The following is a 23,053-nucleotide window of genomic DNA, read 5'->3' on the forward strand; positions in this document are numbered from 1 at the left end:
CTACCATCCCTAGACCGGCAAGGGAACTTGCTGTTCCAACAGGACAATGCACGTCCGCATGTATCCCGTGCCACCCAACGTGCTCTAGAAGGTGTAAGTCAACTACCCTGGCCAGCAAGATCTCCGTATCTGTCCCCCATTGAGCATGTTTGGGACTGGATGAAGCGTCGTCTCACGCGGTCTGCACGTCCAGCACGAACGCTGGTCCAACTGAGGCGCCAGGTGGAAATGGCATGGCAAGCCGTTCCACAGGACTACATCCAGCATCTCTACGATCGTCTCCATGGGAGAATAGCAGCCTGCATTGCTGCGAAAGGTGGATATACACTGTACTAGTGCCGACATTGTGCATGCTCTGTTGCCTGTGTCTATGTGCCTGTGGTTCTGTCAGTGTGATCATGTGATGTATCTGACCCCAGGAATGTGTCAATAAAGTTTCCCCTTCCTGGGACAATGAATTCACGGTGTTCTTATTTCAATTTCCAGGAGTGTAGAATTATCACTGGGACCGATCCAGAACCAGTTTTCATCAGACAGTACAACAGATCTTCACCCCGTCCTCCAATGATCTCTCGCTTATCACCAATGAAGTCGTAAATCCGATGATTTGGCGTCAGTGGAACGCATGCTACAAGGCGTCTCGCTCGGAGCTGTCCTTGAAGTAACCAATTTGTAACAGTTCGTTGTGTCAGTGTTGTGCCAACTGCTGCGCGAATCGCTGCTGCAGATGCAGTACGATGCGCCACAGCCATACACCGAACACGATGGTCTTCCCTATCGGTAGTGTCACGTGGGCGTCCGGAGCCCGGTCTTCTAGCGACCGTACACTCCCGTGACCGGCACTGCCAGAAGTCATGTACAGTGGCTAGATTCCTGCCAAGTCTTTCTGCAGTGTGGCGGAAGGAACATCCAGCTTCCCGTTGTACCATTACACGACCACATTCAAACTCAGTGAGGTGTTGATAATGGCATCTTTGTCGCTTTAAAGGTATTCTTGACTAGCGTTAACTCACCACGTTCAACGTCAATGGTAACTAACCATCATGACCATCGAAGAGTGTACTTAAAGCAAACCTCATTTGCATCCTCATAGTGGCGCTACAGCCGCCACTCTTATGCGACTGGCGCGAAGTTGGAGTAGACATCAACTTTCAGATGTAAAAGCACGCGAACCAACTGTCTGATGTAGAAACACGCCTTTCGTCGACGTCGCACAACTCTTTGTTGATGTTACGATTTTTACGCCCAGCGTATAAGTGGCAGTCGTCATACACAGAGAATTCGCATCCTGAAGTCTTCTAGCTTCTTTCAGTTCAGGAGTAAGGTCTTCAGTAACCAAGTGATTTACAAACGGGACGCCTAATTATAGCTAAAGCACTTCAGTCCGATTGATTTCAAAGTGGGTGCAAGGTGTATGTGAAGTAAGCGTCGCTACGGAGAGGTGTGGTGCAGCGGGAGAATATTTTGTAATAAGTGTTTACCCTGAGTGTCAATAGTTACCTCTCTTCTCTGGGAAGGAGTTGTAGGTAGCGCTAGCGATGGACTGAGAATTGGTTCATCAGTCTACGAAAAATTTTCAGTAGAAACAAGCAGTACCAATTATCTCAGTGAGTCATTAGTTCGTGAGTTAATATAATTCCAACAAAAACTATATGCCGTTTATGTTTCGTCATTTAAAAACCGAATGTCATCAAAGCAAACTCTTTTGCACTCTAGAGCATTCGTTTCCAAACTGCGTGGCGCGCCCGCCGAGGGGGGGTGTGGGGACGCATAAAAGAGGGTGCCACCGGGGCAAACGGCACCAACGCATTACTTTATTAAAAAAGTAGCTATTTAATCAAGACAAATGTGGTAGTATTTACGACGAACTCTCTGCTGGGTTCCCAGTGTTTCCTATGTACTCTGAGATTCATTTTCGTCTTAGATCATCAGCCTGAATGTAAGCGCAGTAACTGACCATAGCCAATCCGACCGCTGGAATTCGTAGCGTACGAGTACAGTAGGTGTGCGAAAACTTGGCCGATCGTCGCACACTTCGAGCCAATTGTCTTCTGTATAGGTTTTCTCGCAAATTCAACGACATATGTATTAATTGTTGCCAGTAGTGGCTCCGTTTCTAAGCAGCATTGGCGCTGGAGTCTTAGTCGGACTGAGTTGTTCAATCAGTATCCATCAAACAAGCAGTTTAGTCGTGTGTACTTTTAATGTGAACGTGAACTATCGACTTGTAAAGCAATTTTTTTCTTATTTCGTCTTGAGTTTATCGAAAAAAAACGGTTATACAGTGATGATTACATTGAATACCGTTTTGTTACCGTACAAAACAATGGTGACGACGAGCCGCAATGTGTTATTTGTTATGAAGTACTGAGCAATGATGCCATGCGACCTTGTCATCTCGGACGGCATTTGTGGACTAAACATAGCGCTTAAAAACGTAAGCCGGTGGTATGAAGTTGAAAAGTACTGATCCATTGCTCAGTTTTCTGAAAAAGCGATCCTTGCTTGCTATGAGTTACCGTTAACATCGCAGTCTATGAAAAGTCGTATTGTCGGAGAGACACTTATCAAACCCTGTTTGTTGAAAGCCGCTAATGTTCTTGGACCAGAAACTTCCACGGACAGCACTTTCTGACAAAACTGTGGAACGTCGCATTGATGATATTGCCGAAGGCGTAACAAATCAGGTACTGCAGGCCTTGAAAGAACCAGAATTTTTCGCAATACAGATGCTATAAATTGTTGCCAACTGTTAGTTTTCGTTCGATACACACAAAAGGAAACAACTAAAAACGAGATGCTATTTTCTACAGAGGTAATGGCTACTTCAAAAGGAATTCATCTAATGACAGCGATATCTGAATTCTTTTGCAACCCCAAACGTGAACTGTCGTGGCAAAATCTGATCGGCGTATGCAAAGACGACGCCCCGTCCATGCTTAGATCTCGCTCACGATTCGTGCAGATGGCCAGAGGAAAGAATCCCAATATTATTTAACTCACTGCGTTAAACGTCGACAAATCTTGGCAGCTACATCTACATGGATACTCTGCAAATCACACTTAGGTGCCAGGCAGAGTGTTCATCGAACCACTTTCACAGTAGTTCTCTCTTATTCCAATCTCGAACAGCGCGCGGAGAAAAGTGTTATGATTCTCGTCGTCTGTTGTTATAATGACAGGTGGCCAATGCTAAATACACTCCTGGAAATTGAAATAAGAACACCGTGAATTCATTGTCCCAGGAAGGGGAAACTTTATTGACACATTCCTGGGGTCAGATACATCACATGATCACACTGACAGAACCACAGGCACACAGACACAGGCAACAGAGCATGCACAATGTCGGCACTAGTACAGTGTATATCCACCTTTCGGAGCAATGCAGGCTGCTATTCTCCCATGGAGACGATCGTAGAGATGCTGGATGTAGTCCTGTGGAACGGCTTGCCGTGCCATTTCCACCTGGCGCCTCAGTTGGACCAGCGTTCGTGCTGGACGTGCAGACCGCGTGAGACGACGCTTCATCCAGTCCCAAACATGCTCAATGGGGGACAGATCCGGAGATCTTGCTGGCCAGGGTAGTTGACTTACACCTTCTAGAGCACGTTGGGTGGCACGGGATACATGCGGACGTGCATTGTCCTGTTGGAACAGCAAGTTCCCTTGCCGGTCTAGGAATGGTAGAACGATGGGTTCGATGACGGTTTGGATGTACCGTGCACTATTCAGTGTCCCCTCGACGATCACCAGTGGTGTACGGCCAGTGTAGGAGATCGCTCCCCACACCATGATGCCGGGTGTTGGCCCTGTGTGCCTCGGTCGTATGCAGTCCTGATTGTGGCGCTCACCTGCACGGCGCCAAACACGCATACGACCATCATTGACACCAAGGCAGAAACGACTCTCATCGCTGAAGACGACACGTCTCCATTCGTCCCTCCATTCACGCCTGTCGCGACACCACTGGAGGCGGGCTGCACGATGTTGGGGCGTGAGCGGAAGACGGACTAACGGTGTGCGGGACCGTAGCCCAGCTTCATGGAGACGGTTGCGAATGGTCCTCGCCGATACCCCAGGAGCAACAGTGTCCCTAATTTGCTGGGAAGTGGCGGTGCGGTCCCCTACGGCACTGCGTAGGATCCTACGGTCTTGGCGTGCATCCGTGCGTCGCTGCGGTCCGGTCCCAGGTCGACGGGCACGTGCACCTTCCGCCGACCACTGGCGACAACATCGATGTACTGTGGAGACCTCACGCCCCACGTGTTGAGCAATTCGGCGGTACGTCCACCCGGCCTCCCGCATGCCCACTATACGTCCTCGCTCAAAGCTCAAAGCTCAAAGCACATACGGTTCACGTCCACGCTGTCGCGGCATGCTACCAGTGTTAAAGACTGCGATGGAGCTCCGTATGCCACGGCAAACTGGCTGACACTGACGGCGGCGGTGCACAAATGCTGCGCAGCTAGCGCCATTCGACGGCCAACACCGCGGTTCCTGGTGTGTCCGCTGTGCCGTGCGTGTGATCATTGCTTGTACAGCCCTCTCGCAGTGTCCGGAGCAAGTATGGTGGGTCTGACACACCGGTATCAATGTGTTCTTTTTTCCATTTCCAGGAGTGTAGAAACATATTGCAGGTTTGGCAGTGAAGTCGGTAAGGAACTGGTTGCATTGTCTGTAACTGCAACGTCTGAAATAATTAGTAGTCGTTGGTAAAAAATAATATATATTGTACTTAACTTGTGTTACAGGCTTCTTCATATGCTGCATACATATAATTACAAACAGATATCTAGAGAGGCATTACTTACGCCATACTTGACTAAGCGCCTTGTTATAGGTGGCTTCCTACCAGCTGAAGGCTAAGCTACTTTCCTAGTTGACGTCCTGAGCAAAAGTGGGCGAGAGCTCGCTAGATACTTGTCACAAGCCGCGGAGCGGTGCTAGCTGCACTGGTCGCGACTCACGGGTCCAGCGATATCTATTACGGATCGCGGTCGATATCTGCAACCTCTAACAAGTGTGGTATCGAACGTTGATACCACAAAAAGAACACCTATATCTTTCCGTGCGAGCTCTGGTTTCCCTTATTTTATTATGATGATCGTTTCTCCCTATGTAGGTCGTAGGTCGGGGTCAACAAAACATTTTCGCGTTCGGAGGAGAAAGATGGTGATTGAAATTTCGTGGAAAGATTCCACCGCAACGAAAAACGCCTTAATTTTGATGACGTCCGCCCCAAATCCTGTATCATGTCAGTGACACTCTCCCCCCTATTTCGCGATAACAGAAAACGTGCCGTTATTCTTCGATCTTTCTCGATGTACTCCGTTAATTCTATCTGGTAAGGATTCCAGACTGCACAGTAGTAGTTCAAAAGAGGACGGACAGACGTAGTGTAGACAGTCTCTTTAGTAGATCTGTTCTTTCCAATTTAAGTTTTTCGTAACTGTAATTCTTAGATATTTAGATGAATTTACAGCCTTTAGATTTTATTGATTTATCGTGTAGTCGAAGTTTAACGGATTCCTTTTAACACTCATGTGGGTGACTTCACGCTTTTCATTATTTAGGATCAATTGCCAATTTTTGCACCATACAGATATCTTTTCTATATCTTTTCGCAATTTGTTTTGATCTTCTGATGACTATATTAGACGATAAACGACAGTATCATCTGCAAACATTCTAAGACGACTGCACAGATTGTTTCCTAAATCGTTTATATAGATAAGGAACAGTAGAGGGCCTATAACACTATCTTGGGGAACGCCAGAAATCACTTCTGTTTTTCTCAATGACATTTCGTCGTTTGTTAATTTATTTGGTATAAGTCTCTCAATTGCTGTCGATACTATTTCTTTGAATTCAAGCCACATCTGGTCTACACTTACATTGTAAATTTGGAAGAAGTCCAGATTGTCCTCAGGAAGGCGTCAAGAGAATTTTTATCTGATTTTTTGAACAGGAATATTCGTTTATTTTTGAAGGATTTGGAGTTACAGTATTTAATCTCGCTACGACAACCTAGTGTTCACTGGTCCCTGTATCCGTTTTGATGCTCGTCATTAGCACAAGATTATTTGTTGCTAAGAGGTCAAGTGTTTTTCATAACCGTCTACTATTCACGTGGGCTAATGAACTAAATTCTCAAAATAATTTTCAGAGAATACATGTAGCTCAATTTTTATGCGTAACTCCGTATTTAAACATGTATTTTCGCGAACATATCGAGAGTAAATTAAAGTCATTACCAATTACAGTTGTATGAGTCGGGTGTATGCTTGAAATTAAACTAAAGTTTTCTTTGAACCTTTCAGCAATTGTATCATCTGAGTTCGGAGGTCGGTAAAATGATCCAGTTATTATTTTGTTGCGGTTGCCAGGGGTGATCTCTGTCCATACTACCTCACAGGCGGCTTCTAACAGCAACAAACACGCCACCGCCAACTGTATTTCTCCTATCCTTTCTGAACACCGTTAGGTCCTTCGCAAAAATTTCAGCTGAACTTATCTCCGGCTTTAGCCAGATTTCAGTGCCTATAACGATTTTAGCATCAGTACTTTCTATTAGCGCTTGCAGCTCTGGTGCTTTCCCGACACAGCTACAAAAATTTACAACTGTTATACTGATGGTTACCGAATCTACGTTCTTCCTGTGTTTGACTTGCACCGTTTGAAACTGAAGCCCTTTTTGTGTTTCTCCGAGACACTCTAACCTAAAAAAAAAAAAGAAAAACGCTCAGTCCATGCTACACAATTTCTGCTACCCGTGTAGCCGCCTCCTGCGCGTAGTGGATTCCTGAACTATCCAGCGGAACTCGAAACCCAGCCACCCCATGGCGCTAGTCGAGGAATCTGCAGCCTGCATTGTCACAGAAACATCTGTGCCGCTGACTCAGACCCTCCACTCGGATCTGTACTAGAGGTCCGGAATCAGTCCTGTCGACTACGCTGCAAATAGTGAGGTCTGCTTTCATTTCACAAGCAAGATTGGCAGCCTTTACCACTTCTGTTAGCCGCTCTTACCCGGAGATAATCTCTTCCAATCCAAAGCGACACACATGATTGGTACCTACGTGAGCCATCATCTGCAGTTGGCTGCACCCTGTGCTCTTCATTGCATCGGGAAGGACCCTTCTTTGTCTGGAACGACTCCACCCAGTATGCACACGGAGTGCACATTGGCTTTCTAACCCCTCCTTGGCAGCCATGTCCCTAAGGGGCCCCATAATGCGCCTAACACTGGAGTTCCCAACTACCAATAATCCCACCCTCTGTGTTTGCCCGGAACTTGCAGACTGAAAGGTTTCCTCTGAAACAGAATAAGCGACTGCATCTGGCTGAGGGACAGTGACAGCCACAGCACTTGGAACTTATTTGTCAGACTAACATGGGAGGCCTTACGTGCAGCCCCCTGGGAAGTCTTTTGTCGCCAACCACAGCCTCCGACTAGACCACAGGTGAGGAGTCAATCTCAGTGCGAGCAGTGACTGAGCTGGTCAGCGGTGCGGACCGATCGGTGGACTCACTGATGTCAATCCAATGCAGCTTTAAGCTGTGTAACCAAAGCCGTCACAGCCTGGAGCTGAGGGTGAAGTGCCACCAACTCGGCTCGCATCCACAGGCAGCAATCACAGCCCCTGCCCATACTAAAGACCTTGGAAAAATTTATAAGGGATACAAATAATTTTCTTAGCTTCAATGGAGATGTTGCAAAAACTTACACAGGCGTAATAGGTACTCTCTTTTTCTCATGTGAATTACGACCAAATTGAAGATTACGTAAAATTTGTGTTAATTCGGTTGAATTAATTGTTATTTTAGAACTGAAATTTTTTGGATATTTTTGGAGGGCTTTATTTCATATAATTCTGTGAAAAATACAATACAATTCGCCTAAATCACTTTCTTCACACGTCTATGTTAAGATGTTAGTCGACAAAACAAAAGTGTTTCCTCCTCACCCGCAAAGGAAAGTGGCTAAGGGGAGTACACTACGCACGTTTTTAGTGGCATGTCAGAACTAGTCTGAACATTTCGTACCGATAAACCTTTTTTCCGATTGGCGCCTTCGTCAGAGTCTTACTGTTGTGGCACTAAAGATGCGAGGCAATTGGGGCGGTGTCGTGATGAATTGTCTGGCGTTGGTAATTTAAATAATAAGGAAATGAGCAATTAATTACTAGCGGTAATAACTACGAGGATTGACTGAAAAGTAATGCCTCCACCTTCGTAACTCTTCAACAGTTGGCAGCTTTGGTATGCAGCAGGTACTGGATTGTTCCGTAGCCTCTTCTCTACAACTCCAGTGGGCGGAAAGCCTTAGCGTTGAACAGTTGTGTTGTTACAGTGTAAAGTATGGAATCCTGCGCAGACGGTCGGGCGATGCGATTTAAGCAACGTGCAGTCATTGAGTTCCTGACAGCAGAAGGCATAGGGCCTGAGGGAGCCAGAGCCTCAATTATTGGTTATATTATGCTTTGTAAAATCACAGAATTATGTTGGAACTTTTTATTTTCCTTGTTTGACGATGGTTACCTTTTAAAATACATTCAGTAATGAGTTAAAACAAATGATTATTACGATAGTAAGCAGGGCAACTGAAAACGAGTGGTGTGAATCATGACTGTGTTACGGTGCTGCAAGCACACTTAGAATTTGTCCCAGTGCGCGCACCTTTGGGTAAAGTCTGGCGCCAGCGCTGCGGCCGCGGCGACATCAAAAGGACTGACGCAGAAGCGCCCGGAACCCTCCGCCTTGCGTCGCCTTGAGGCTTCGAGACATTACGATGCCGCGGCTATATAAAGCCCACCCTACTGTCGCAGTCATTCAGTGTAGATAGTTTCGTTGCAGACGTTTTTAGTGTTTTGACTTTAGTGTCTAGTGGACTATTTTATATGACTATATTTTATTCGTTTACTTTAGTCTCTTAGTGTATTATGAGTTAAGTTTGCAATGGATAAATTTGTTACCAAAAAGGCGCGCTTGGATGTTGATGATACGGCAAGTCAACCTCCAGCAATTACTGTGTCGTCAATTGTTTCGTCGTCTTCAGGCGAGAACCGTTCACAGCCGAAACCTGGACAATCCGGGAAGGGAAGATCATTTCAGAAGTCTTGGTTGATCAAATATACATGGCTAGAATATGAAGCATCTACCGAAAAAGTTTTTTGCAAAACCTGCAGAGAAGCAGATGCTAAAAATCTATAACAATTTTATCCAAAAAAAAAAAAGAAGATGCATTTACTTCTATAGGGTTTTCTAACTGGAAAAAGGCTTTGGAAAAATTCTGTCTTCATGAAAATACGTTTACGCATATAGAAGGTGTTCTGAAACTAAATTCTATCGCTAACCGAAGTGTGGCCTCGCAATTGAATGAACAGTTAGATAGTGATATGAAGAAAGGCCGTTTAGCTCTTGAGACAATTTTCACCACCGTGCAATTTCTATGCCGACAAGGGCTAGCAATTAGAGGAAAGAATAACATACCTGAGTTTAAAGATTGGTTAGGGCGTTCGAAAGTCTGTGTTGAGAAAGGTATTGGCTTCAGTCAAGAAGACGGAACATTTTTCTATTATGGTTGACGAAACAAGTGATCCTTCGGTTCACGAACAAGTGTCATTTTGTATTCGTACTGTCGATGATTCCTTAATCGTCAGCAAAGACTTTATTGGCTTATACGAGACCCCCAACACTGAATCACAAACTCTGATTAGTATTTCAAGAGACGTTTTTGCTCGTTTTGATTTGTCAATGGATAACTTAAGAGGACAGTGTTATGATGGTGCCTCAAATATGAGAGGTAAGTTCAAAGGACTAAAGAAGCTAGTTTTGGATATACAACCAAAAGCACGTTATGTGCACTGCACTGCTCACAGTTTAGATTTGTCAGTTGTAGACAGTCTTCGCCATCTTAGGGATATTATGGCTTTAGCCAAGGACTTCATAAACACCGTAATGGAATCCAACAAATGGATGGGACTTTTCAGAAACATGCGCTGTGAGAGCGCCAATGACCAAGCTGGTCTACGACCCCTTTGCCCGACTCGATTGGACTGTGCGAGCTTCTAGTATCTTGAGAATATTGAAAAACTTTGAAGAACTTCTAGAGTTTTTTTAAACTTTTCTGCACAGGACAAAACAGAGGCAGGTTACAAATGTGCAGGCTACCTTGAGTCAATGTTACAATTCAAGACTTATTTCTTTTTACGTCTTTATTGCCAGGCAATGAACCCAGTAGAGGATGTCAATGAAAAAATTTAATGCTCTCATCTAAGTGTTGCTGATCTGGAAAAAATATATGACGGCTTGATTTGTATATTGAATGAAAGACGTGATAGTTTTGAACACTTTTGGGAATTGCGTTTGAAAGAAAAACCTTCACAAGTTGATGGTCCTTCGCTTTCTCGGAATCGAAGTATACCAAAGAAGTATGGAAACAACGAAGCCAGCTCATCAGACATTTCAAAACCCCAAAGGAATGCTACTAAGCTATTTACATTGAAGTTTTGTGAAACGGTGCAATCTTGCATTACTGATCGGTTTGCTTCAACTGGACTCACACAGGTCATTGCAGTTGAACAAGAGTGCTTGCTTTTAGTAAACAGAGGTGAAACAAATTTGGAAAAGTCAACAGTTTTTCAAAAATGACCTACACATTGAGAGACTTCGCTTACACTTGAATATGTTAACCAATATCGCTAATAAAACACAACTGGTCTTGAAAAACATGTGTGATGTATGAAAGTACATTACACAACAGCCTGCAGTTGGAGAAACGTTATGTAGTAAAGTGCATTAAGCTTCTGCAAGTAGTTCCAGCCACCATAACAACAGCAGAACGGTCATTTAGCGCCCTTAGACGTCTGAAGTCACATCTCCGATCAACAATGGGACAGAAGCGATTGAACAACTTGGCTGCTCTTTATGCCCACCGAGATGTTTTGGATGAATTGGATATCTGACCAGTCATCAACGACTTCATATTCCGTAATCCAATCAAACGGTCGACATTTGCACCTTTCTAAAGACACTCTAGCCTAATAATGGCATTTAGAGCAATATTAAAAATCCTTATAAAATAGAGAATTAAATACATACATAATGTTAAATTTTCAGTTTCGAAATATTAGTATTAGTTTAGTACTGTATTAGTATATTACTATAGTACAGCATTAGTTATTTTCAAATACTTAAATATTTTTAGGGCGTAAAACCCAATGAAAACCCGCTATTTACATACTTTTTGACTGAAAGTATTTGGCATACTGTTTTAACTTTATTAACTGTATTTCAGCATTAACTTTGAGATATTGTTTTTATTTAATGAACCCTGAGCCTTATTCAAAGTAAGCTTAAATTAGCTATTTCACTTACTAATCAAAGTGCTATTACTGTGCGACTGCAATATTGTATGTTTTTTTTTCTTTTTATGATAGATTAGGATTTATTTAAATATAATTTCAGTCTTTTCAGAGCTATATATTCACTGCTGTGTAATAGTCTATAAGCATGATTATTACTGTAAATTAAATTTGCTTTTTACAAAAATACCATGTGTGTTTATGTTTTGTTTCTTTTTTCAAAGGCAAAAAATGTGTCAGGCTTGTCGAGTTTCCCGGAGTGTTGAGTTATCGAGAGTCTAGTTTTCGGGGTTCTAATGTTGATCATATGACTCTAAAATACTTTAAATAGCTTTAAAACTCACTGTTTTTAATCTAAAATTATGAAAATTCCCCCCCCCCCCCCACCCTCAATATTTTTTATAAGTCGGCTCCCCTGGCAGAAAGTGTCACCCCCAAGGAGATTCATCAGAGAATGAAAGCGATTTATGGTGATTGTGTTGATGTGAGTGATGTGTTGGTAAATGTGCCAACACCTTGTAGATATAGGAGGCCGAAATGCACGCTATCTAATGCAGACGGGCGTGAATTCTGGAACAGGATAAGTATTGAATGCTAATAAGATAAGTATGCAGCTCCTCGAATACTTATCTTTTATTCTTTGATGTGAATTACAGCATTCTTGATGAGACATTTCATACGATAACTATCCAACTATGTAAGGCTAATGGCGCCTTGCTAGGTCGTAGCCATGGACTTAGCTGAAGGCTATTCTAACTGTCTCTCGGCAAATGAGAGAAGGCTTCGTCAGTGTAGTCGCTAGCAAAGTCGTCGTACAACTGGGGCGAGTGCTATTCCGTAACTCGAGACCTGCCTTGTGGTGGCGCTCGGTCTGCGATCACACAGTGGCGACACGCGGGTCCGACATGTACTAAATGGACCGCGGCCGATTTAAACTACCACCTAGCAAGTGTGGTGTCTGGCGGTGACACCACATTCCTCCCTCGCAAATCGGCGAACGGTCGTAGTATAAGGCTTCCGCCCGCCGTGGGGAGGACCCCATGTTGACGTATGCGATGAGGTGGGGAGCCTAACAACAGGCGAGGCTGTGCCACCCGCACCCGGCCATTCGGTCCGAGGGGAGCTAGGAAACGCCTGAAAACCTAGTCCAGGGTGCACGTCAACATGCGGTGTATGCGCCCGTAAGGAGACAGGAGGGGCCGAAGGGTCGACCTCCATTGCGTCGGGGTACCCGACGCGCGATGACACCATGTGGTCCGGAGCGGGCAAGAGTTCCATGGCGGAGGACGGCTGGTCACGGGAAGCGATCGGCGGCGCGTGACCCAGGGAGGCGCTTGGCGGCTGCAGCGAAGCGTCCACTGCGGGCGGCGCCGGCTGGAGGACAGGCGGCGGCGGCGGAGGCGGCAGCGGCGCGTCGCAATGGGGCAAAATGGAAGGCATCGTCGGTAACACCTGGGGATGAGGCGAGCCAGTAGATGGGTCCCCAGGGCGCTGACCGGACGGCACCGTCGCTGAAAGCAGACGGGGAGCGGCAGAACCCGTGCGACGACAGAGGCGCAGCTGATTGAGATGCCGACGCACCTCACCAGAGGCCCCCAAAACCAAATCATCGCGCGGCCGAGACAGCGAAGAATGCGCCCTGCGAGCCAACGCCGTGAACCTCGATAGTTGCGATAAAATACAACGTCGCCTGGAGCAAAAGCAGGAGTCTGCCGCTGCACAGGAACCTGATGCGGCGGATGCAGCAAAGACCTCAAGGTTCGATGAGGACGACCATGGAGCAACTCAGCCGGCGAGCGACCATCTCGGGGCTGAGAGCGATACGATGACAAAAAGAGCAACAAGGCGTCCTCCCGAGAATGCGACTCTTTCAACTTCAACATCTGTGACTTGAAAGTCCGGACCAATCCTTCAGCGGCACCGTTTGATTGAGGCGAAAACGGCGCGGATGTCAGATGTTGAATACCATTGGCCTTGCAGAATGACTGAAATTCTGCGGACATGAATTGTGGGCCATTGTCGGAAACAATAGTCTGCGGAAGACCTTCAATGCAAAAAATAGCAGACAACGCTTGGATGGTGGCAGAGGACGTCGTGGAAGACACCCGGACAACAAAAGGAAAATTACTGAAGGCATCTACCAGAACCAACCATCGAGCATTCCAGAACGGACCAGCAAAATCGATGTGCAAGCGTTGCCAAGGGGAAGTGGCTTTTGGCCATGCAAAGACTTTCCGCGGCGGTGCGGACTGTTGTTCGGCACACGCCATGCAAGAAGAACACATATTCGTAATCGCAGCATCGATTCCGAACCAAGTACAGTGCTGACGAGCAAGTTGTTTCGTTCGCACTATACCCCAATGTCCTTGGTGAAGAAGCCGTAAGACAGAGGACTGTAACGAACGTGGGACCACGACTCTGGACTGATCATTATCAGAACGCAACAACAAAACACCACGTCGAACAAAAAGTCTCTCCTTGTGAGCAAAGAATCGGCGAACCAACGGATCCTCGATCCGAGACTTTGACAAAGGCCATTGCGTAGCAACAAAACGCAAAACAGTAGCAAGGACAGGGTCAGCAACTGTGGCTGTAGCTACACGACGAAAATCAATCGGAAACGATTCGACCACTTCATCGGTTTCCGCATCAATGAACATGCAAGCAAGTTCGGAAGAATCGAATGCTTTATCCTCAGCAACAGGCAAACGGGACAACGCATCAGCGTTGCCGTGCTTAGCAGTGGACTGATACAAGATATCGTAGTGGTACTGCGAGAGGAAAATAGACCAGCGAATGAATTTCTGCGCTGTACGCGGAGGTACAGGCTTGTTCGGATGAAAAAGCGACGTCAAAGGTTTGTGGTCTGTTATGATGGTAAAGTGACGACCATACAAGAAATCATGGAACTTTGTAACACCAAAGACGAGAGCCAAAGCTTCTTTCTCTATCTGTGAGTAATTTCTTTGCGCAGACGAGAGCAATTTGGACGCAAAGGCAATAGGGCGATCATGCGAGCCAACTTTGTGCACAAGCACAGCACCGATCCCGAAATCCGATGCATCTACCATCAACAAAAGGTGTTTCTGGGGATCGAATGGCGTAAGACAAGTATTTGAAAGCAACGCCGATTTCAACTGGCGAAAGGCGCGTTCGCATTCCGTCGTCCAGACGAACGGAACACCCTTACGGCGTAAGCTATGAAGCGGAGCTGAAATGGAAGAGGCATTGCGCAGAAAGCGATGATAATAGTTAATTTTACCCAACACACTCTGTAACTGCTTCACATTTTGTGGTGAAGGCAAATCTTGTATGGCACGGAGGTGCTCTGGACTCGGATGTATGCCTTGGGCATTGATGACATGTCCCAAATACGGCAAGTCCCGAGCAAAAAACACACATTTGTCCTTCCGCAAGCGAAGACCATTTTGTCGCAATACCTGAAATAATATACGTAGGTGTGCTAAATGCTCGTCGGCTGTCTTTCCGGAGATCACAATATCGTCCAGATAGTTCGCAGCAGTAGGGACCGACGCACAAACAGTTTGTAAATATTGCTGAAACAATGCAGGGGCGGATGCACACCGGAATGGCAGTCTTTTGAAGCGGTACAAACCAAGATGCATGTTAACCACCAAGACGCGCTGGGATTCGGCGTCCACTGGGATTTGCAAGTACGCATCTGCTAGGTCCAACTTGGAAAAGTATTTACCCGGGCACAGTTTATCAAAAAGATCTTCCGGGCGGGGTAAGGGAAAAGTTGCAGTCACTAGTTGTGGATTCACTGTTGCCTTGAAGTCCACACAAAGTCTCAGTTTTCCGGAAGGTTTTGGCAAAATTACTAAGGGTGAGGCCCAGAGAGAAGCTTGCACACGTTCAATGACACCTTGTGATTCTAAATCGTTTAATGTTCTTGCGACCTCATCACGCAATGCGTGGGGAACATTGCGCGCTCGGAAAAATTTCGGTTGCGCGTTTACTTTCAGTTCCAAATGTGCTTCATTTTTTTTAGCGCAACCCAGGCCCGGTGCAAAAATGTTTGAAAATTCTTCACACAGACGAGAAACACTGTCTGAAGGCACAGTCTGATTCACTGATAGGACCTGATTTACAATAGACATGTTAAACAACTGAAATAAATCTAAACCAAACAAGTTCACTGCAGTAGAAGAACGAAGAACGTAAAATGACACAAGTTTTGTTTGTCCCTTGTATGTTGCAAGAAGAGTGCACTGTCCTGACACAGGGATCTGCTGTCCTGAATAACTTTATAACTGAACATTTGCGGCACGCAACGGAGGTTTGCCCAGTTGTTTGTACGTGTCGTGATTGATCAATGAAACTGCAGCTCCGGTATCGAGCTGGAATGGTATGACCTTGCCATTAAAGTCCAAATCTATAAAAAGTTTATTGTCCTGCTGATGACAAGAGCGACTGTTTTGTGCAATTTGAACAGACACTGGTACAGAATCACTTGCTAATTGACGTGATTTCCGGCGACGTCGACGCACACTTTTTGTGGGACGAACACAGTCACTGTTAGAGAAAGTGGCACTGGGCGGAGTGGAATTAACTACATGAATGTCCATGGGCGAAGGTTCACGAGTCTGAGCGTCCTTGGTTCGATTCCGGCGCGAAGCAAAGGGCCAGGAATGATTAAGAGTGTCTGATCTGAGCTTTTTCTGGCAAACACTTTGAACATGTCCTTTCTTATTACAGAAAAAGCAAATAGCTTGGCGTGACGGGCAATTTTCACGCGAATGTCTAGTAGCACACCGCGGGCATGATTTCACTGCAGTTGTGTGCTGGCGCGGCACACCTGGTGGAGAGCGTGGCGGCAGCTGCGCAGACGTGCGCGAGGGCAGTTTACCGGGCCGCGCAGCGCGCCCGACGGGCCGGTTAATGTTACACACTGCTGACGAAGTTTCAAAAGATTCCTGAGCACAGTCAAGTGTGTCTTGTCTATCCAATATGTCTATCACTTGCTGAAGGGAGGGATTAACTAGTTTCAAAATCTGTTCCCGAATGCGAACATCAGAAACGTTCTGTGCAATTGCATTGCGTACCATAGTATCTGAATAAGGAAGGCCACAGTCACATTCAAACGCACAATCCCTAGTAAGGCCTTGCAAAGTTGCAACCCACTCCCGATTAGTTTGACCGGCCATACGTTTTGTACGAAAGAAAGTATACCTTTTTGCAACTACATTAACTGTTTCTTTGAAATAGGCGTCCAATGCCGACAAAATTTCTTCGTAGGACAGAGTTGCTACGTCGGGTCGGGGAAACAATTTCACTATCACACGGTACGTTTGCACCCCTACACACAACAATAAATGAGGCTGCCGCTCGTTACCTTGAATTCTGTAGGCGGCGAGATGAAATCCAAACTGGCGGGACCACTCGGTCCACGATTCCACGTCAGGGTCATAGGGCCTAAAAGGCGGTGCAACTGCATGTTGTGGCTGCGGTAGCGGTGAAGCGGCGGCTGCCGCATCGGTTTGAAGGGCACGTTGACCCTGGACGAGCTGTCCAAGGGCATCCAATAACGCCTGCGTCTGCTGATTCTGCAAGCGATAAAATTCGGACAGTACATCTGGCGAAGCCATGACACAAGTAAATCAGAGCAAGTTACTATCAAAATGACTGCAACGTGGGCGCGTCACCAATACTCGTCGCCAATGATGTGTTGGTAAATGTGCCAACACCTTGTAGATATAGGAGGCCGAAATGCACGCTATCTAATGCAGACGGGCGTGAATTCTGGAACAGGATAAGTATTGAATGCTAATAAGATAAGTATGCAGCTCCTCGAATACTTATCTTTTATTCTTTGATGTGAATTACAGCATTCTTGATGAGACATTTCATACGATAACTATCCAACTATGTAAGGCTAATGGCGCCTTGCTAGGTCGTAGCCATGGACTTAGCTGAAGGCTATTCTAACTGTCTCTCGGCAAATGAGAGAAGGCTTCGTCAGTGTAGTCGCTAGCAAAGTCGTCATACAACTGGGGCGAGTGCTATTCCGTAACTCGAGACCTGCCTTGTGGTGGCGCTCGGTCTGCGATCACACAGTGGCGACATGCGGGTCCGACATGTACTAAATGGACCGTGGCCGATTTAAGCTACCAACTAGCAAGTGTGGTGTCTGGCGGTGACACCACAGTGAGTACTATGCGTCGCTGGGCGAGTAAGTTTACTGATGTCTGACCTGCATAACAAACAAAGATTTGGACGTCCTGTGTTAGCAACTGCCGCGTTTAACAAGCAAAATGTTGACAGATTCATTGAGGACGATGGTCGTATCACTCAGAGAGAAATTGCAAGCACAATCGCTATTTCACAAGAACGTGTGGGCCACATTATTGCTTTGCTTGGCTATCGGAAGGTCTGTGCATGATGGGTACCCCGGATGCTGACTCCTGAAATGAAAGCGCACAGACTTGAAATTTTCCAGGAACTCCTCTCGCGTTACGAGAATGAATAAGACATTGAACGATGAGAATGATGAGGACGATGAGAGAACTGTGAGACTGTGGTTGCGGAAATGGAGTGTCGATTTCTTACGTGACGGCTTCAGAAATCTTGTTCATCGTTGGCAGAAATGTAACCAATTGGCTGGTGATTATGTGGCAATGTGAATATTGATAATTAAAGATCACATTCTAAGGAATATTTATGCGTTTGATTTATTAAGATATTCCCATCCAAACCAAATTAACGAAGGTGGAGGCATTACTTTTCTTTCAACACTGATATATTTATATGACGTAAAATGCTCAATACGTTTTTGAAATGTCGTTTTTCTCTACTAACTGCTTAGTGCTACAACACCTTTAAAACAGTTTCTTTTTTTTTATACATGTGAGCAACGTATTTAAAAATAAGCGTCTATCTGTAAAACGCGCAATCCCTAATCTGTGTTTCTTCTGTGTCAAATTCATACGATTGCAGCTTTATGGTATAATGCGCTTGTCGGTTTCAGCTCGGAACCGGAGACATAAGCATCCCCCTCTCACATCACCCCACACCGCAGCGACGCTAGTACTCTCCCGCTTTCCTCCATGCGCATGCCCTTGAGATAAAACACTAAATTCTATTGTTCGTACTGTAACAAATACTCTACCGCTCATAATCCAATGAACACATGAACATCAGTATAAATTTGTGTAGAACTGTGAAGTGTACTCATCGCACTTACCAGTATTGCAAAATGTGATTTTGTCCCAGAACGAACTGAGGAAACAATTTTTAAGAACGGACATCGTTGTTATGATTGTTGGACGTGCAATTGTAGTGTGTGGCTTACCTCAAAGGCGTGCGTGATGCAGATGTACAGTTGTTTAGCTGCCATGTTCATGAGAGAGCGAATGTTCACTTTGCTCCACATCGGTGCTGCCAACCCACCGCCTACTAAACAGGACTGGAGCCCGTCGGCCAAAGCCTATTACCTACCATGGGAAGTGTCCTCAGTTTTAAACTACAACAAGAAAAATGCTGTAATTTTGTGTGGCATCAGAACTCCTGCCCAAATCGACTGAAAGGAGATTTTAATGTGTTTATGGATGATCGGTTAATCGTGAAATCACCCAGCCTTATTTACACAGTAAACTGATTTATCAATACTTTAAATGTATGACAATAATATGTTCTAAGCTCAAACATAATGAGATATTTCGAACTGAATGATCTCCTCCTTGGCAACCAGCGTGTATTTCGAAAATATCTGTCATGTGAAAATCAGCTCACACTTTTCTCACTTGATTTACTGAAAGCTTTGGGTCAAGGCAGTCAGGTAGCTGCAGCAGTTTTTGATTTATAAAAAGCATATGACTCATTACCACATCTGTCCTTATTATCAAACGTACTGTCGAATTGAGTATCAAGCGAAATTTGTAGCTGGTTTCAGGATTTCTTGGTAGGGGCGATAGGAAGTTATCTTGGATGGAGAGTCATTGACAGATGTAGAAGTAACTTTGCGTGTTTCCAGGGAAGTGTGTTGGGACTGTTGCTACTCATATTATCTATTATTGACCTTGCGGACAATACTGACGGTAGCCACAGGCTTTTTTGCACATGATACAGTTATCCAAGAACCAAACAAATATAAGTGGACCAGCGTACCGTATAAAAAAGACAGAAAGAACTATTATAATGAGACAGAAAATGAATTCTTTGTTATAGGTGACTCATTGTTGAAAAACATAGTCGTTCCAAACTCCGAAATCGTCGTTCGACCAGGAATCAGGACGCATCAATTGCATACACACCTAAACAACGTCTTAAACTCAACAGAGAATGCAGCAGGTAAGCGTAACAGACATCCAAAAGATGTTTTTTATCTATGTGGGAACGAATTCGCTTCGAAGCAACAGCGAGGAAGCGACAGTAAACCACACAAGGAACCTCATCCGAACAGCCAAAAGACTCTACTCGAATTCCGGAATAATAATAAGCGGCGCTGTGCACAGGAGATCGGTGAGTGCAGCTATATGCAGAGAATAAACAGCAATATCAAGGAACAGTGCAATAAAATAGGAGTCGTTTTCATTAATCCCAACAAATTTCTAAGTGCAAAGTGTCTTGCCTAAGATGGTGTCCATCTGAATACGTTGGGCTAAAAAATATTCGTTAAGATTATCATAGATACTTGCCAGGTCATAAAAAATAAGGGAAACTGATAAGTAGTGATGGGGGTGAAAAAACTTGTGTAGCATTAAGGAAGACAAAACCAAACCATTATCTGCCAAGAAATGTGCTAAGGCCAATAACTAATAGTTAAAGTAGATATGTTATCCACTGGAATATAAATAGTTTAAACACTGAGCTTCAAGCAATAAAAGATCCAAAATACACGAATTGGAAATCATTCTGCCAGCATGTGCAAATATTAGAGTTGTTTGTTTAAATGAGCACTGGTTTACTGAGGACTCAATTAAAATTCTGAACAAAATAGGGAACTTCATATTAGCAAGTAGCTTTTTCAGAAGAGACAAGTCATGTGGAGGCTCTTGCATACTTCTACATAGTGATGTAAATTATGAGGCCAGAAATTGTTTTGATTATTTAAATGAAGAAAGCGTGTTTGAAAGCTGTTATGTAGAAATAGTGGACTCACTAGTAAATGTTATAATAATCTCAATATACATAATTCCAGGGATGTCAACAACAGCACTGTTCTGATCTAAGCTTCAGATTATGCAAGAAGTCCTTTGTGGAGGAAAAAAAGAAAAAAATGTAATAGCTGCTGATTTTAATATTAATATCACATGTGTTAGTAGCTACACTTCAAGATCCACCGACTTAGTTACGAAATGTGGTTTCAATTTGAAGTTCTTTCAATCTGCCAGAGACAATGGGTAATCAGCAACATGTATTGACAATATTCTAACTAATTATGTATATGAAGATGTGTATAAAGTTTGTTAGATCTAGGTATTTCAGATCATTGCATATTGTTTCATTGAGGTTCCACAGGCAGACAGGAACATTTCATGTATGAAAACCCAAATGAGCAGTAACTTTAACAAAGAAAACTTGCTAACATTTAGTGTGAAGCTAAAAGAGAAAACATAGCCTTTTGATCATTGTAACTCAGGTGATGAAAATGTTGAGAAATTCCTAATTAGTTTTCTTGGTGCCTTTAATGAAACATTTCCACCTAGACTCTGCAGCAATAAAACAACAAATAAATTAAAGTGGATTAACCAGGGCATAAAAATTTCCAGTGTAAGGAAAAAGCAACTGCACAGAGAACTAAAATATAACAAAGATATTGATGTCATTAAGTACGTCAGACTCTATAAAACCATATTTAAAAGAGTTGTCAGGGCAGCAAAACAACCGCCAAATAACAAGCTAATTTTAAATCATAAAAATAAGACGTGCTCTGTGTGGTCAGTCATAAAGTCTGAGTTAAAGTCTGTAAGCAAGAAATTTCAAAAACTGATATTGAAGGAAGTACTAAGGTAAGTCCAACTCAAATACCAGAGTACTTTAATGAATTCGTCATAAATGTTGCAATGTCTGATGTATATGTAACAGATTATCACAACAAAATAAATCCCTTTGGCCTAGGTGACAAATCGGAAAACTTTACAAAATTCTTAAAAGTTTCTGTGGAGGATGTAGAAAATGCTATTCTAACATTAATAAACAAAACATTAAGAAACAGGCAGACAGGAACATTGGGATAGAATACCCACCAAAGTTATTAAAATGGTATGCAACAGAATTGCAACCCACTAGCTCAAATAGTAAATCAACATTTTGAAGAGGGCTGTTTTTCAGAGGTACTGATACATGTGGAAGTCAATCTACTCTTCAAGAAGGGGTCAAGTGAAATCATGGGAAATTATCGTCCTATCTCGATTCTCCCAGTCCTATCTAAAATATTTGAAGAACCTGCTGTTGCACAAATCCAAAACTTCATTGCAAAATATTCTGTTATTCTAAACAATCAGTTTGGTTTTCAGCAGGGGAAAAACGTCATAGATGCAGTAAGCAATTTCACTGAGAAAATAAGTACATCGTTAGACAAGAGAAACAAGGTGGCAGGAATTTTCTGTGACGCCACAAAGGCGTTTGACTCTGTAAACCATGCATTGGTTGTTTACAAACTTGAAAAGTAGGGCATTAGCGACAGTGCCCTACAATAGCTTGAATCCTACTTATCAAACAGAAAGCAAAGAGTTAGAGTCTCTACAAATGGCGCATATTATTTTTCTGACTGGAAAAAAAAAAAAAATCTCAGGGTGTTCCACAAGGCTCCATATTACGCCCACTCCTATATCTCTGCTATGTTAATGACTTGCCATTAAATATCAGCTCCTCATCAGTTCTGTTTGCAGATGATACTTCTGTCTTAGTTGAAGATCAGGATTCAGAAAAAATTCCCAAATCTGTGATCAGTAGCCTCAGTACCTTAGAAACTTGGTTTCAGCTAAATGGGTTGAATCTAAACATATCTAAGACTCACATAATGCTGTTCAAAACCAAACAGTCAAAATGTGAACAGTTTAAGATTTTACACAACAACCAAGATATAGAAGGAGTTGACGCAGTCAAATTCTTAGGTTTAAATATAGATAAAAATTTGAGCTGCCAGGCACACACCATTGAATGCCTAGCAAACAAACTGAGCAGCTTTGCATTTACACTTCAAATATTATTAACTGCAGCTGACATGGACACATTGAAAGTAGCATATACAAGCTACTTTGAGTCCATTGTTAGGTATGGTATTGGTTTTTAGGGTAACTCAACAATCATAGTGTGAATACTAAAAATACAGAAAAAATCATTCGAAATATGTGCACTGCAGATCACAAAGAACCATGTCGACCATTATTTAGAAAACTTAAAATATGAACTCTGCCATCCTTATACATATATGAGATTATTATATTTTTGTACACCAGACGTGAATTATTTGAGGGAAACCATTTTGTCCATTCACATGATACTAGCAACAAAGAAAATGCTACCCACCCATCGTCTCAGAATGTATGCCCAGGGACGTCAATATATGGGAATGAAAATTTGTAATAAATTAAAAGGGAGCAAGTTGATGCAAATGAATGTAGGTTCACTTCAAAGAAAGCTATATGAGGTACTGACACTGAAGTGTTATTACTCAGTTGATGTATTCATGCACGACAAACTGGTAATTTGAGCTAGAT

This window comes from Schistocerca serialis, chromosome 5, assembly GCF_023864345.2.
Source record: "Schistocerca serialis cubense isolate TAMUIC-IGC-003099 chromosome 5, iqSchSeri2.2, whole genome shotgun sequence".
NCBI lineage: Eukaryota > Metazoa > Arthropoda > Insecta > Orthoptera > Acrididae > Schistocerca > Schistocerca serialis.